Below are 17,061 nucleotides of genomic sequence, written 5' to 3' on the forward strand. Positions count from 1 at the left end.
TGGAGTCATCAATTTTGTCTATCTCTTAGCAAGTCTTTGAGAAATATAGCCAACTAGCCCAGGGTTTCTCAGCCTCTGCATTATTGACATTTTGGGCTGGATAATTCTTTCTTGTGGAGCTGTCCTGTGCATTGTAGGATGTTTAGTAGCATCTCTGGCCTCTACTCACTAGATACTAGTAGCATTCTCACTCCGTTTGTGACAACAAAAAATGTCTTCAGATGTTACCAATGTCCGCTGGAGAGGGGATTGCCCTCCATTGAGAATCTCTGGTTTTGTCCTCTTCTTTTGGATTACTACCATTCTCCTGAGCTTAGAATGTCAGCGGAGATTGGGACAAAATGAAACTCCCACTGAACATCCAGTATGTAAAAATTCTCATCACTCAATGAGTAGTATCACCTAATCTTCTTTGCCACCATCTATTTTCTTAAGGAATTGGAGTAGATATTACAAAAAATACCTCTATCGCTCAGCATATAGCACTGCAGCTTTGCTAGACCACTTGTTACCGGCTACTTTCATATAACACATGCTAGATTTCATTGTTGCTACATCAAAGTCATATGTTGTAGGGATTGTTAAAGCCCCTTATTTCATCAAGAAGGATGCCTTTCCTATACTAGGAGCTCCATAAATATTGACTACCCTTAGGAGTAATTCATATGAGAAATCTATTGCAATGAATGAAATGTGTTAAAATTAAACTATAACTCTTTGTTACGGTGTTTACAATTTCCAAAACACTTTTACAAACATTGGCTCATTTAATCCAAACAATATTTTGAGGCAGGAAGGGATTCCCCATGCGGAAGAGGGGGTCATGTAAGGCCTCTCAGCTAGTAAATGGTACAACTGAAACTAAAACCTATTTCTTCAATACCAAGCAAATCCACATATTGTGCTATACAGGCGAGCATGCAATCATTCAGTTCTGCTTTTAATTCGAGTTCAACCTGCTGTTAGCTTGACTTGTTGCTCTCTGACACCCAGTGCACTCAACTATGAAAATGAAATTGAAATGCCTATCTACCAGCATTGGCTTAGATAGATGCATAATATGCCTGGCATAAAGTGGGAGCTCAGTGGATTCCATATCCTTTACCTCCTTCCTCTCTACTCTGCCTCCTTGTTGAAGCAGGATCAGCACAAAGCTACTGTTAGGAGGCCTAGCTTTGGCTTTGGGGTATGCTCTTTATCTTAGGATTTTAGTTCTTTGACTTGAATGACAATAAATAACATCTCTAGACAGAGGAACTCCCCATCATGAGGTGTGGTGGGGCTCTCAGCTTTGCCCTTTAAGTGGAGGCTCTGTGACGTGGGGCCTCATGACCAGTCGTGGGGCTGCCATACCCATCCTCTTCCCCCAGAGGTTCCCCACGTCCACACCTCACCTCACAGCAAACATGGGCAAGGAAGGAACTGTCTGCAAATGTCCCATTTATCCTGTACTCGAGGAGGTGGTAAAAATTAATTCACTGAAGAGTTTGATTCAAAAAATAATGAAGTTCTATAAATAAAAGCATATCTGTAAATTTGGGACGCTTTTTTCCTAAAATACAACCTTTCAGTATTAGAAAATGTGATGATGACAAAAGCTAGGTTTTACTGTTGCAACCAGACTGTGCGTGACAAAAATGAACTTTCTCCTTTTCTTGTTTGGCAAGACTTTTACTTGAATATTCTGGCTCTATGAAGCCTTCCCAGTGATCCATTAACTTCTTCCTGCTCAGAACATTTATCTATGTCATGGAATCAAGGACTCATTAGTTTCATTTTTTTCCTTTGAAGAACAAGTGAATAGTATGCTGGTATTCCTATTGATATTCACTCAAAAGAGTCAGGCTGTTTGATTGCTGCATTATGTTTCATCCAGTGAACTGGAAGTCTTCCTGCTTCAACCTTTTTCATTAAAGGGCCAAATTCCCTACTTGGGTACACTTACAGGAACACATTCTGCATCCTTGTAAATATACAGAGAAGTCTGAGCCCCTTTTCCCTCCCTTGTCATTTATTCCAGTTCTTGCTGGGTGAGTGTGGTGTGGTGGGAAGAGGGTAAGTCTTACGGACCATCACACTCGCTCTATGTCCCTTTTCTGCTACTAGTGATGCTTGCGTGATCTTGGAAGCTACAGAGTCTCTCTGAATCTCCAGTTCCTCCTCTGAGAAAGGGGATGAGAAAATCACGTAAAGTTCCAGGCCTGACATTGACTTGGCCCTCCACCCATCCAAGCCCTCCCTGGGCAGCCACTCAGGAAGCAGAACATGATGTGGCCATCTCAGGCCAGGCTGCAGTTGGCCTTTCCTCCCTTTCCCGTCCACCTTTGGATAACATTTCTGTGCTCCTCAGCGGACTGAGGGTAAGGGAATGCAGCGGAAAGGTGATAATTAGGGCGAATATCTTTGTGTTCCATCTCGCTGCTTTTCTGTTGCTCAATAAACATAGTTTTGGTTACGCTTTTTTGCTTGTTAAAAAAAAAAAAAAAAATCTTAGAACCCAGAAGTCAGAAAACTTGATTGCATAAGAAAATTCTCTGTAGAGAATTCTCTGCAGATTGTATCTAAGTAAACACCGTTAGCATCAATTTAACTAACTTCATGTGACCCTGGGGAATGGAGCTTAAAGCTGCAAGTGAAAAAAAAAATCACAAAACGAATAATAAATTTTTTTATTTCCCCCCGAAATGTCTCCATTTAAAAGGTCGTGTTTGGTTTTGTTTTTCTCATCACTGTAGGAGATCAAGGCAATAGATTTTGTAGTCGGACAGACCCGGATTCAGATCCCAGCCTCGCTGCTTACTATCAAGTGTCTTAATTTATCAAAGTCTCAAATCTGTACCTAGAAAATATCTATAAAGGGCATTTGTCCCCACAACAGAACCGCTGCCGCCATCGCTGTCTTTCAAGATCGCCCAGGTGCCTCCACCGCCACCACGCCTCTGGGAAGCGGCAGCGCGACCCTCTGACCAGCCAGCCCCTCCCGCCGCGCCCTCTGCCCACCTGCCAGCGCACCCCGCCCTCCCTCCCGCCCTGGCAGCCGCCCCATCTCCGCCCCTTCGGGCCAGCGGAGCCTCATGGCTCATAGGGCGTCCACGCCGCAGGGGTGGCCGTGGACTCGGCTGTGGGACACGTCATGGGCAGCACCTTCAGCTGGGGGAGCTCGGAGCCTGCCCAGCCTGCTGCCCAACAGACCTCCACCCGCGCTGCCCCCCAGCCCTTGCAGATGGGGCCCTGCGCCTACGACAGCAGGCAGTTCCTGGACTGTTCGACCACTCAGAGTGACCTGTCCCTGCGTGAGGGCTCCAGCGAGGCCCTAAAGCAGTGCAAGTACAACCATGGTCTGAGGTCCCTGCTCTGAAGAGTTGGTGCAGACTCGGGGGCCAGCCCTGCACCCACCTGTACCCTTTGCTGACAGCTGGACCACAACACTAGATTGTACCAGATAGCTGGGATTGGAAGTGAAGAGATTTCTCACCCCACGAATAACCCAAGACACAAATGTGGAAATAAAAGAGTTTATTTAAAAAAGAAAATATCTATAAAAATGAGATAATAATAATGATAGTATTTTGTTAGGCTCAGATGTCATAAAGCATGCAGTATAAAGTGCCATGCACATAAAAAGTACTCAATAAACAGTAGCTACTATTATTACAGTCATAAGAACATTTACTACATTATTTATTTTCACATAGAACTGAGCTCTTTCAGAGAATAGTTTGTACATTTAACTCTATACACGTAAACTCACTGATTTTTCTGTTTTTCTGTGGCTAAGCAAATAAGGAAAGTCAGAGAAACCTGCTGAACCACGGACTGCAAATTCAAATTCTGCCAATTTCAGAATACAAATATGGAGTTTTGATAATTACTCTAACTTATAAGTAAGTAAATATAAAGAGAACGGGACTACAGTAAAGTATAGCACGTGATTCAATCTCTCTGAATCCATTAGTACTTTGCTAATTTGCTAGTTAAAAGTTGACTTAAAAGTGACAAGAAATTAAATTAGGGATTTACAGAAGAGACACATCAATTATAGCAACAGGGATAAGGGAATAAATTCTAGTTAATACGAACATGACAGGCATTTCTCTATTCTCAATCATCTAATGAGAGTTGGGATTGTTTCCCTATTTTAAACTTAGTTATTGTTGTAAAGAACACTATAAGCACAACTGGATTAATCATACTATTGATTCATGAAGCACTATAAGCATAAAGCACTATAATCATTTATCTAAATGTATGTCACCTTTATGTTTCTTATTTGAGTCTACTACATGTCGGTTATTTATTTAGTGAGTCAATAAATACCTAAGACTCCTTCACTTAACTCAAGAACAAAAGCATTATAAATAATCTACATGCTCCTCTATATTAAGAAATCAACTAAAGAAGTACTAATGAATGATGATCTCTCAAGATTTGTCCAGTTTCCTGTTTTTTTACTCAAGAAACAGTCACACATCCTGTTCTGTTGGAGATGGGACCTTGGTGGTTTTGTGGAAAGTGAAACGAAACTAGATAAAACCTCTTGCTCCCTAGCTTGTCTTACTTATTTGAGGTCAAACATAATCCACTTATTGGGCCATCTGCAGGATTTCGTCCTTTGCTCATCCAAGTCCATTTTCCACCTAACTCTGCCTTAAAAGTCTGACCGCCCTGGGCTGCATGGATGGTCTTCCTTATCCTGCAGGTGTTGTTTGGGGGTCGAAAATGGAAACACCAGCAGGCAGCTGGGAAATAGGAGAGTGGGGTCAGCGTTCCCTCCCTGAAAAGGGGCCTTAAGTTGGCTGCATCCTCCCCCATTGGCCAATATACAGTGCCATTTGCCCCACAGCCAGAGCTGATGTCCAGGATCCAAGAGGTGTGGCTAGGAGTGGCTGTTCTCTTCTATATCCATTAGCTCACTGAAGAAAGTTGTTTCTTTTTTCCCAAGACCTTTGAGCTACAGGCTTGAAAATCCTAGTGCTCAAAGAAGACATACAGGCCCAATAAGCTGACTTGAGCACTCAAATCACTAACATTTTCTTTAGCTCAGCATAGTAGTCAGTAGGAAACAGAAGAAAAGATAAGATTTTGTGTTTTAAAAGTAGCAAAAGTTGTTAAAGAAGAGGAAAGAAAAAGTAGTCAAGCAGAACCCCTTCCAGGCCTTTCTAACCAACAAATTTTACATATTGTCTCTAGGTGCTCAATAATATGCAAGGATATGTTTAATATTATAAAACACGAATTCTTTTTTTAAGTAAATTTTAAAGTAAAATTCAAAAGTAATGTGTTTTCTATTAGACCATTTCAAAAGTACAGAAATGACACATATAAAAATACTCATGAGTGCAACGTCTGGAGATAAGCATTTCAAAGTCTGTGCCCTTTTTTCTCTACCCCAGGCTGTCTCTTGTGAACCCCTTCACAGGACTGAAAGCAAAAAGCACCCGAGACAAAATAGTCGACAGGGATTTCCAGGTGGGTACAGCAACTTCTAGAATTGTGGCTTCTATAAGATGACTCCTGGGCAGTAGACATTACTTTTTCCATAGTATTTGTATGTGTGGGGAGTTGGGCAACAGATGCTATAGTATATGAAAATATTGCTTTCCAAGATTTCCTTAGATTTTATTCAGATTTTGTGTTAACTACATAATATAATGTTGATTCTATTATTCGGAGTCATTGTATCTCACCCACCTCAGGTAGAAAAGAAAATAAGTTGAACCCAAATCATCAGAATATTCAGGGCATCCATCCATACAACCCCCTGACCCATTAGGTAAAATGAACCCCTCATTAATAATGAAAGTATCAATCTCAATTCAATAGATATTCATTGAGGCCCTACGATATGCAGTGCAGTATATTCTAATAAGATGCTGTCAGCGTTTCTGTGAATCCAAAATGTAAACCATTTAATTGGCAAATATTAACTTAGAGCTGGTTTGCCTCTGGCTAGTTTTCCTCTGGTGTGGCCAAAATGTTCCTGGTGAAGCTCACCTTAGCCAAAAGGAGAAGGGCAGGAGAAGTAAAGGACTATAAATTTTGACTTGTTTTTCCCCCATAATGGTCGTCTGCACTACACACAAGGTCACTGTCCTCTCCAGCTGTGTGTGAGTCAAAGGTCTTAGGGAACCATGACCAAAAGCTTAGAATTAAATTAATCTGGGATGACCTTTTTTTTTTTTTTTCTTTTGAAACTGAGTCTTGCTCTGTCACCCAAGCTGGAGTGCAGTGGTGCAATCTCGGCTCACTGCAAGCTCCACCTCCCCAGTTCACACCATTCTCCTGCCTCAGCCTACCGAGTAGCTGGCACTACAGTTGCCCACCACCATGCCCGGCTAATTTTTTTTTGTAGTTTTAGAGAGACTGGGTTTCACCATATTAGCCAGGATGGTCTCCATCTCATGACCTCGTGATCCGCCCACCTCAGCCTCCCAAAGTGCTGGGATTACAGGCGTGAGCCACCATGGGATGACCTCTTATAAGAGTTTCTTCATACATAACTATTCTCTCTATAAAATGTAATAGCCATACCATCATAGATGTAGGCTAAGCCCTAGATACATAAAGATGTGTGTATTGGCCAGGCATGGTGGCTCACACCTGTAATCCTAGCACTTCGGGAGGTCGAGGCGGGCGGATCACAATGTCAGGAGTTCAAGACCAGCCTGGCCAACATGGTGAAACCCCATCTCTACTAAAGATACAAAAAATTAGCCGGGCATGGTAGTGCGTGCCTGTAATCCCAGCTACTTGAGACGCTGAGGCAAGAGAATTGCTTGAACCTGGCAGGCGGAGGTTGCAGTGAGCTGAGATCATACATTGCATTCCAGCTTGGGCAACAAGAGCAGAACTCCATCTCAAAACAAAACAAAACAAAACAAGAGATGTGTGTGTGTTTTCTTGTATATACAGGCATGCACTGAATAATAATATTTCAGTCAAAGATGGACAAATTATAATGAAACTGCCCTATACACGTGTAGCATTTTTCTTTTGTATTATATTTTTACTATACCTTTTCTATGCTGTGTTTAAATACACAAATACTTATCAGTGTTACAGTCGCATATAGCATTCAGTACAGCAACACACTGTGCAGGTTTGCAGCCTAGGAGCAATAAGCTATACCATATATCCTAGGTATGTAGTAGGCTGTACCATGTAAGTGTGTGTTAAGGGCACTCTACAATATCTGCACAACAAGGACATCGCCAAAGGATGCATTTCTTAGGATGTATTCCTGTCGTTAAGGGACACATGACTACATATGTGTGCTTGCTTTTGTTGTTGTTGTTGTTGTTGTTGTTGTTGTTGTTGTATCTAGTTTTGCTTCTTGTCAGATAACACTGGGCTGTCACAATATGCCAAGCACTGGGCCAAATCCTTGATATGCATCATGTCGGGAGTTCTCACAGCCACCCATATGGTAACCACAGGACCTTTGCCTCACAGGTAAGGAAATGGGGCTAGAGAAACCCAAGGTCTTGCCACACAGCTCATCTGTGGTAAGCAGAGGGCCATTTGGACCTATGTACTTCTGACATGACAGGCTCAGGTCTTGACCACTTTGTATATTATATGTATACTCAGATAATTACTGAGCTGTTGAAAAATCAAAGTATCAGAGAAATTTGAGAAGATGAGACTAAGGATCATTCATCTCTCAACTCTTTCCCAGTGGAAATCTACTTTTCTCTATGTTATATTTGTAAGATCACATTTCTAGAAAGGGTTTCATGGCAAAAACATAAATTAAAACAACACCATCGACAATAATAAATTACAAAGCCTGAGTTGAACTAGAAATGAAAATTCATGAAAGATTTACAATCATGAGTTATATTCAAGTTGAGGACTGCCATTTTAGTGGTGAATGGCAGCCCAGTAGCAGAAAGTGGTTAAACAGAAGTAACCTTGGGCCTTTGCAGAGCATATGGGCCTTGTAATTTCTGCTGTGCATAATGCCTGACTCAGAGTAGTCTATCAAAAACTCATGGTTGGATGACCAGGCACGGTGGCTCATGCCTGTAATGCCAGCACTTTGGAAGGCTGAGGCAGGCAGATCACGAGGTCAGGAGGAGACTGAGACCATCCTGGCCAACATGGTGAAACCCTGTCTCTATTAAAAATACAAAAAAATTAGCTCGGTGTGGTGGCATGCACCTGTAGTCCCAGCTACTCAGGAAGCTGAGGCAGGAGAATCCCTTGAACCCAGGAGGTGGAGGTTGCAGAAAATGAATTTTTCCTCAAACCCCAATCCAAAGTGGACTTTGACTTAGACTTGATTAGTGGAAGTGTTTACGAATTTTGTACAAAATCAAACATCACCACTCAAGGCATGCATGTGATAGACTTGTCATTGCAGTCTGCCCTGCTCACGGTTAACCTCCAGAAAAATGAATACCATTTAATGTCATATCCATTTTTTAATCGAGAGAGATAGGAAGATCAGAGAAAACTTATGTAATGCATATTGACTAGTACAAAAGAATCACACTAAAAATGTGTACATATTATACCAGAAAAACAACATAGTGAGTAGGAGAGGTTGAACCAGATAAATAAACATGGGTGACCTAGAAAAGCTGTTGGTGAGAGAGTAGAACCCTGAAAAAGATGAGGCTGGTCACTTGTATAGATTTCTGCAAAGCTTCTGCTTTGAGAAAATATAGAATTTGGCAACTCCACATAAAGTCACCACATGAATGTTTAGCTAGAAGACTGTTTACAAGCACACTGGTGGTAACTATGGCTTCCCAATTCATAATTATAAACAAAGACTCAATAAACATTTATTGAATGGGATGGCTCTAACTGTCTGCTACCGTGCACCTCCCACAAGGCACAATAGTAGGTAGCTATGTCCTGTTTCTCTACATTGTGAATGGTGAGGGTGGATGTAGACGTTTTGGGTATCCTATCCACCTCAAATTTGCCCGACGGAATGCTGGATTCCTTTCTGACAGTGCCGTCATCTAAAATGCACACCAGGAACTGTATGACTTCACCAGGTCTTTCTCGATACCAATATATAGATGTTTCAGAAATTGTTACTCCAGACACCACACATTCCAGGCGGGCTGTTTTTGACAGCATTTTAGTACTGGAAATTTGAGGTTGCTCTAGGTGACCTGCACCATATACACACACTGGGGGGAAAACATGGGAGGGAGTAAATAAACCAAGAATTTGGAATTTATAAAAATATATGACAATAGAGAATATCAGTCCAAAGTGATTGGGGGAGCAAAACTACTTACGAGCCCCAAGGACTGCCAGTGTTGACGCGTGGAGCAGTGACAGCATGTCTGCAGGCACTGTGCTCTCTGCCAGGGCAGCCTGGAATCACCGCAAAGAAACGCTAGACCCCTGTGGCTTGGCTGAGTCCACCAAGTCAAACTTCCCGTGGGTGAAGGTGGCATGGGGCCTCCTGCATCATTGTAAAGCGGTGTCCTCACCACCTGTTAGCACTTCCAGTCTGTGTGAAGACAGTCCTACGAGGTCTGAGGCCTGAAATCAGACCACATAGTTTAGACAACCACCTCAGACCACACGGCGGCCACCGCAGCAAGTTGTCAGGCTGGTGTCGTTGGTTGTCAGGGCTGTGACATGCAGCCTTGTCTTCTGAGAGCTTGTCTTCAACCAGCTGGAGAGATGTTGGTCCGTCAAGCTGCTTAGCTCTGCTCTGCTACCCACACAGCCTGCAGCACGGGGCCCTTCTGGTCACCTTCATGGGGCAGGGCCCTCCATCCCAGTTTGTTTGCTTCTGTTGAAGATTCAGGTTCCTGTCCCCTCCCTCAGCTACCTGAATAATGTACGTGTCCTGAATCCCAGCCTCTCCTCGATGACACTTTCCTAATGTCTGTTGTTCTTTCTCTAACCCAAGACATTTAATCTGTCCCAAGGTATTTTTACAAACTGCTGTCCCCCATTGCACCCCTTAAAAGCTGCTGTGTTCCAGATTTCCATTCTTAATTTACCCACTGGGAACTGCGGCTCACTGCCACCACCCAGCATCGCAAGAGAGTATCAAAACCTTATATCACTGTCCTGGGGAAAGAGCAAAGGTCAAAGTATGTTTTCTACCAAATGCATGTCACTTTTGCACCATCATAAAGTAAAAAATACTTAAGTCGGTCCTCAGTTAAATCGAAAACTGTCTGTACCCGTATCCAGCTAACTCTGGGACATTTTCAAGTACGTCTGACACGGGATCTCAAACCAAGTCTGCTCATAGCTAGAGTGAACTCATTCCCTTCTCCCAACCCGTATCTTCTTCCGAGTTCCCTGTATGACATGACTACCCCAAGGACGTGATGTGACCTTGCCCCAGGTCACCAGCAGCAATGCACCCACATTGCCCAGGCCGGGAACCTGAGCATCAGCCTCAATTCTCCCCTCTAACTAATTCACCACACTCCAATTCCTGAGGATTCTACGTCCTAAACATTTCCTGGCTCACCACTGCCTCCACCTCATGCACCTCCGTGCGTGCCATCTTGGCCCCCCACCCACCTTCCCCATGGCCACTAGACTGACCTGGTCATTTTCCTGCTCTAAATTCCTCCCTCGCTCTACCTTGCCTCTGAAGATGAAGCCCAGAGTTCTTAGGATAAGAGGCTCTCTGTGATGTGGCCAGTGCCTCCCTGTCCTTCCATCTTCATTCAGTCACTCTCTGCCTAGAATTCCACGACCCACTTCTGTGGATTGACTTGCAGTTTTTTGTGTTTGGACTGCTTTCTAATCCACTTTCCCTGGCTAATTCCTATTTATCCTTTTGGGCTCAGCCCCAGGCAGTCTTCCCCAGGAAGCCCCTTACCCAGTAAGACCGGGATGGAGATGCTTACAATTGCTTTCTCTTAGCGCCGCCTAGTGTCTTCCTCTCTCCTAGCACCTCCTGCCCAAGCCTTGGCTTGTTTACCCATTTCTCTCTCATTCTGAACTCCAGTTAGAGTTCCCAGGGGAGTAAGATCATGTGCTGTTTATCTCTCTATTCCCAGGTGTTTATTGAATAGATGAAAGGGTGGAATAAGGGAATGGACGGCCATTGTAGCATTTTTTGTCGTTCTGATGTTAACGAAACATTACCATTTAAAATACAGTTTTTAAAGAGTTACCAAGCAATGGACACTTAGTGAATGCCTTTAATGTGTCAAGCACTTTGTAGCCATTATGATATTTAATCCCATAAATTTAATACAATCTTCACAAGGCCCTACTCAAAGCAGGCCAGGTAATAGGTCAAGGTTTAACAGCTTGTTGGTGACAGATTTAAGATTAATTCTGTCGGGCTGCAAAGCCTGAGCTCTTTGAATAGTTCTCTCTGCCTCTGTTTTCTCATGTATCTAATGAGAATAAAATCACAGCCTACTTTACCGGATGTTGCAAAGAATAAATGTTAGCCCAGGTAGAGTGTTTAGGGCAGTGCCTGACAAGGAGCAAGCCCTTGGAAACTGATGGTGATTTCTGTTATACTCTCCCACCCTGTCTTCTGTGACCTTGCCCCAGCTCACCAGCAGCAATGCACCAGCCACGCTCTTGTCTTGATGAGACAGACTAGCTGGGAGGCTCCCTAAAGCAACTGATGATGAGAGGGAAATAATTTGGGACCATTTCTAAGAAATAGAAGTTGAAAAGTCTGCTGATGATGCCTCTGAAGGTGAGATCACTTAAGAAATATATCATCTTGGTCTCTAAGCTAACCTATCACCCTGGAGGTTGAGGCTGAAACCAAGTGGTATAATTCAGAGGGAGATCAATTTTGAACATTGCTGTTTTCTCTATTTTGGAGATGAGGAATCTGATGGCTAGGAAATTTAAGACCTCGCTCAAGGTCACTGCGTTCATGAAGAGTAGAGCAGGTGTTGGTGAGGAGTGAAGGTAGAGGTTTGCGGTGGTGAAGGTTCACTGCAGCGGCAGAGTCTCCTCTTGAGGAAATGAAAGATGTTTTTCTGTAAGGAGGCGACTGGGGAGCTTGCTCCTCCATTTGGCCACTGCCTGATAATCACCTTTTCACCAAATTTGCTATTGTTTGGAGTCAAGCACTGAGAGAGGGGGCAGGCAGCAGAGGGGGCATCTCTCTGTGCCCATTTGGTTTTATCAGGACAATTAGAAAAATGAAATGAAGGAGCAACCCCAAAACAGAATGAAAGTTTACTCCCGTACAGCCTCTGTCCTCCTCACACAAGTTGGAAGGCCTTAGCCGTGACCTGAGACTTCACTAAGGTTGGAGACGCTGGGTTGTTTCAGAAGCAAGGCGTGGCTGCTTTTGCTTTTTTTTTTTTTTTTTTTTTTTGACAGAGTTTCACTCTTGTTTCCCAGGCTGCAGTGCAAATGGCACGATCTCGGCTCACCCCAACCTCTGCCTCCCGGGTTCAAGCGATTCTCCTGCCTTAGCCTTCCAAGTAGCTGGGACTACAGGCATGAGTCACCACGTCTGGCTAATGTTGTATTTTTAGTAGAGACGGGGCTTCTCCATGTTGGTCAGGCTGCTGTCAAACTCCCGACCTCAGGTGATCTTCCTGCCTCGGCCTCCCAAAATGCTGGGATTACAGGAATGAGCCACAGTGCCCAGCCTGCAAGGCGTGTCTTAAATATCAATCTCTAGCACAAAAACAGAAGTTGAGAGAGGTGGACAATGAGTGAAGGAATATGATGGACTGAGTTCCTTCAAAATTGTTTGGACTTTACATTCATCCATCTTTTTTACTAATGTCATCAAGTCACACATAAACTTTCAATCTTCCACTGAAAAGTGTTTGTTTTTGTTTTTTATTTGTATAAATTTAAAGGGTACAAGTGCAATGTTGTTACACACATATAATGCATAGTGGCAAAGTCTTGGCTTTTAGTATACCCCACACCTGGATAATACGCATTGTGATGTGAAATTACTTAATTTCCATCTGTACTCCTTCTGCCCCCCGCCACCCTTACAAGCCACCAAAGTCTCGTTCCATACCCTATGTCCACGTGTACACATTATTTAGCTACCACTTATAAGTGAGAATATCCAGTATTTGTCTTTCTATTTCTGAGTTGTTTCACTTTAGATAATGGCCTCCAGTTTCCTCCACGTTTCTGCAAAAAACAGGATTTCATTCTTTTGTATGGATGAGTAGTATTCCATTGTGTGTATATACCACATTTATTATGGATGAATAGTACTCCACTGTGTATATATACCACATTTTCTTTATCCAGTCATCCACTGATGGACATTTAGATTAATTCCATATTCTTGCTATTATGGACAGTGCTGCAATAAATATATGAATGTGGTATAATATAATAATTTCTTTTCCTTTGGGTGGATATCCAGTCATGGGATTCCTGGATTGAATGGTAGTTCTATTTTTAGGTCTTTGAGAAATTTCCATACTGTTTTCCAGAGAAGTTGTACTAATTTACATTCTCATCAACAGTATATTAAGCATTCCTTGGAAAAGGCATTTAAATTCAGCTTAGACTTCAAAGAATTTCTTTTTCTTCTGCACATAGAGTGGCAGAGGGGTTTCCTGTTTAGTGCTGGAGGATCAGTAACACAGGTTTTCTTTTTTTTCTTTCATTTATATTCTGTTAAAGAAGACTGCTTTATATGAAGGCAGTCAGCATAGTGATCTTATGTGTATGGCTTTGCTTTAATACAAAAATCACAGTCACATAACCTAGCAGACATTTGACTAAACCTCCTCATTTGTTAGATGGGAGAACAAAAGTCTAGAGAGACTTGGGATACACACATGTTCCACAGTGGGGTCCTGTTCAAGGAGAAGTGGAAGGCAGAGTCCCAGTGTCTCATCCAGGGAGTACTGCATCACCCTGCCATGGTGACTGTCTACTCACATCAGTTCCCGTGCAGCCTGCCCAGGGATGAACATACTGAGGAGTGTGCAATCTTGTTTCCTATGCTTCTAATTGCTGACTCTATTGCAAAATGGTAACAGTCCCAGGGCCAAGAGCTTGGAAGCTGGAAACAGGGGTACGCTTCCAGTCTCAGCTTTTCAACCATTTTGTGGTAAATCTCAGCAAGTCCTCCACCCTTGAAATCTCTTCCAAAATATTTTATTTGTGCATTCTTCAGGGGAGATGGTCAGACTCTTAAATGATCGTCTCTAACAGTACTGTCCAATAGAAATAAATGTGAGTCACCAAGGTGAGTCACACACTTAAATTTTTCTAGTTGCTGCATTAAACAAAGTAAAGAGAAACAGGTAAAATTCGTTTTAATGCTATTGGTTTTAGTCCAAGATACCTAAATATAATCATTTCAACTTTTGGTCATTATAAAATTTATTTCATTTTTTAGCACTAAATCTTCAAAATGTGATTTTGGACATACAGCCCATCTCAGCTTGGACTATTGTACTTGGTATGTTTCCCATGCTCAATAGCCACATGTGGCTAGTGGCATCCAGATTCAGGAGCACAGGTCATCCTGCAAAGGCTTCAGAGACAATGAATGGGAGCATCTTTAAACAGACCCCTTTCAATGAGATAGATCACTGAATCTGCACAGGCTGAGAGCCTCGTCCATAGTGGCACTGCGGAAGAGACCTCCAGGATAGATGGGGAGGCGAGGGACAGGGGACAGGACTTTTTTGCTTCTGTGCCCCAGGGAAACCCAAGGGACCAAGAGTTAGTGAAAATGCCCAAGGCCTTGTTGGATTGGGAGGAAGAGTCCTTTTTGTGCAGGCCTGGGGTGGCATGCAGGGCTGTGCAGGTCCCAGGCAGTGCAGTAGTTCATGCCCTCGATGCCTGTCTCCAGCTTCAGCGCTGCCAGGGTACAGCTGCTGCCATCCTTGGCTGTGATTTTATCTACTTTCAAGATGGAATCCCACTGCACATCCAACGTGGACATGGCCAGCTGGTGGAGCCCCTCAGGGACCTGGCCCTTCTGCTGCCGGTACCAGTGGATGTAGCTGATCCTGGTGCAGACCAAGCACTGCAGGATGACCGAGCTTCCCTAGCGCCCCAGGACATTGGCCAGCTGCTCCGGCCTGATGAGCCACCAGCCAGCTGTCAGGGAGACAGCAGTGAGGTAGGGATGACCCAAAGCCTCGCCACCTCTCCACAGGTCCTTAGGTAGGAGACTGACCTGGAAACAGGATGGCCCAAAGGCAGGCAAGGCGGCCCAGCACCTCTCTGATCCCAACCGGGGGAGAGGAGCCCAGAGTGACCTGTTTCAAAACGTGGACCTGAGCCACACTTTTCTGAGTTATGGTAACGGTCAGCTTAGGGCCTGAACTGCTGTTTCCCTTGTGGTGCAAGGAGGTAACCAATGAGAGAAATGGGGGAGGGAGAAAGAAGTCCCAGAGGAGCGACAGAAATCCGACCACAAGATGAAGGGTGGGATGACCAATAGCTAGAGTTCTAAAAAAGGCTTAAAGAGTGTTGATGGTATAATTAGCGAAACTCTTCGACTGCACTAATTGGTTTATGGTCATTGCTTTATTAAATCCTAAAATAACTCTATAGGATAAATGTTATCTCCAATTTAGAAATGAAGGAGTAGGGCTGTTTTTTTAAGTAGCTTTTACAAGGCTGTAACACCTAAGGAGAATCAGAGTTGGGACAGAAGCCAGGCCTGACTGGTGACAAATCTCCTGCTTCATGTAACCATCCTATACTCAGAGAACAATGAGTGTGCTGCTTGCTGCAGAGGAAGGGACAGACACAAAACAGCAATCCCTGACAAAAACCCATGCCCACGTCTGAGCCACCTTCGGACCATGGAACCCAGAGGTCCTAGGAGAAGGAGTTTTTCAGTGCCCTAAAATAACGTGATAGCTGTGTAGTCTTGGGCAAGTTATTTCACCTCTTTTTCCTCATTTGTAAAGAGGGGAGTCATGGGGCCACATGGAGAGTAAACAGGAGAATGTGAGCAGAGTACGCAGCACAGTCCCGTCTGCATAGACCATGCTCAGGAAATGTGGGGTGTTGTTATTGCACCTGAAAACTGGATGGGTTCCAGTAAATGATCTCTGGAGTTTGCACAAAGTAGAAATTATAGGGACTAACACAGTTTTCAAGAACCAGGTGTGTGTGTGTGTGTGTGTGTGTGTGTGTGTGTGTGTCCAAAAGAAGAAGGCTAAGTCAGGCCAGCAGACAGAGAGGGCCTGGAGGCAGGACCAGCTCATTCTCTGCCAGTGGCATGTCCTTGAAAATGGTGAAGATAGGGCATTGGGAAGGACACATCTGCCAGAGGCTTGGAGAAATAGACCCAGCCTTGACTTCCTACTGAAATGAAGGTTAATTTTCAGCTTTGCTAATGATACCCAGGACCTCCTGAGTAGTCAAAGAGATGGCCATGAGGGGAAGCCTATGGGCATGGCAAGAAAAGGGGTCTGGCTTGGCAAGGGAAGTTGTGAGTCCCTGGGCTCCCAGTTATGGTCAGAAAAGGTCAACACAGGGAAATGACAGGTAGAAAGTGTGAAATACAGACAGTGAGCAACGGAAATGGGCAAATTGTTTGTCTTCAATCTTTCTCTATTTTTTAGATTGTTTTAGCAATAAGAAAAAATATTATTTTGGAGGAGAAAAAATGTATAACCACTACATTTGTTTTCCATATTCAAATTGGTTATTTATTGCACCTCGTGCTTATAAGGTGCAATATGCACATGAAAAAAGTGATATGTTTCATTTTAGTCTCGTCACAACAAATCAAACCATGTTAGAATCACATCTGAGGTAATATACCAAGTCAACATGGCATTGCATAATGAAGTGCAGTGGAAAACCTCATCCTGAAGGCTTTTCTTGAAGGTAAATTTAATAGAAAATAAAAAATCAGTAATGCTTACAGGATACTTAGGTCATCACTGATTCATGCACAAATTTGGTTATTACTATTCTATAATAAATTTGGTTGACTTTTGGACAACCTCATTGGTGAGAATAATTTTAATAAAGTTTCCATTTTCTAATTTTTTGTTTGTTTATTTCAATAGTTTTGGGGGAATAGGTAGCTTTTGGTTACATGGATAAGTTATTTTGTGTTGTCAGTGTTCAAAACTATGTTTTTTCTCAATTGCTGTTTTAACCATTTTAATTCAATTA

General features: G+C 43.2%; 1 pseudogene and 2 gene segments (V, D, J or C); 1 reads left to right on the plus strand and 2 right to left on the minus strand.

Moving 5' to 3' along the window:
* The window catches only part of LOC104662900, a 117,678-nt gene that overhangs the window by 94,440 nt on the left and 6,177 nt on the right, over positions 1-17,061 (minus strand).
* The window catches only part of LOC104662902, a 66,537-nt gene that overhangs the window by 42,826 nt on the left and 6,650 nt on the right, over positions 1-17,061 (minus strand).
* Positions 1,329-4,621, plus strand: LOC104669425 (annotated as a pseudogene). The gene is made up of 3 exons (XR_004058033.1): positions 1,329-1,463; positions 2,351-2,381; positions 2,879-4,621. The product of XR_004058033.1 is annotated as a coiled-coil-helix-coiled-coil-helix domain-containing protein 10, mitochondrial pseudogene (transcript).

Source organism: Rhinopithecus roxellana, chromosome 6, assembly GCF_007565055.1.
Source record: "Rhinopithecus roxellana isolate Shanxi Qingling chromosome 6, ASM756505v1, whole genome shotgun sequence".
NCBI lineage: Eukaryota > Metazoa > Chordata > Mammalia > Primates > Cercopithecidae > Rhinopithecus > Rhinopithecus roxellana.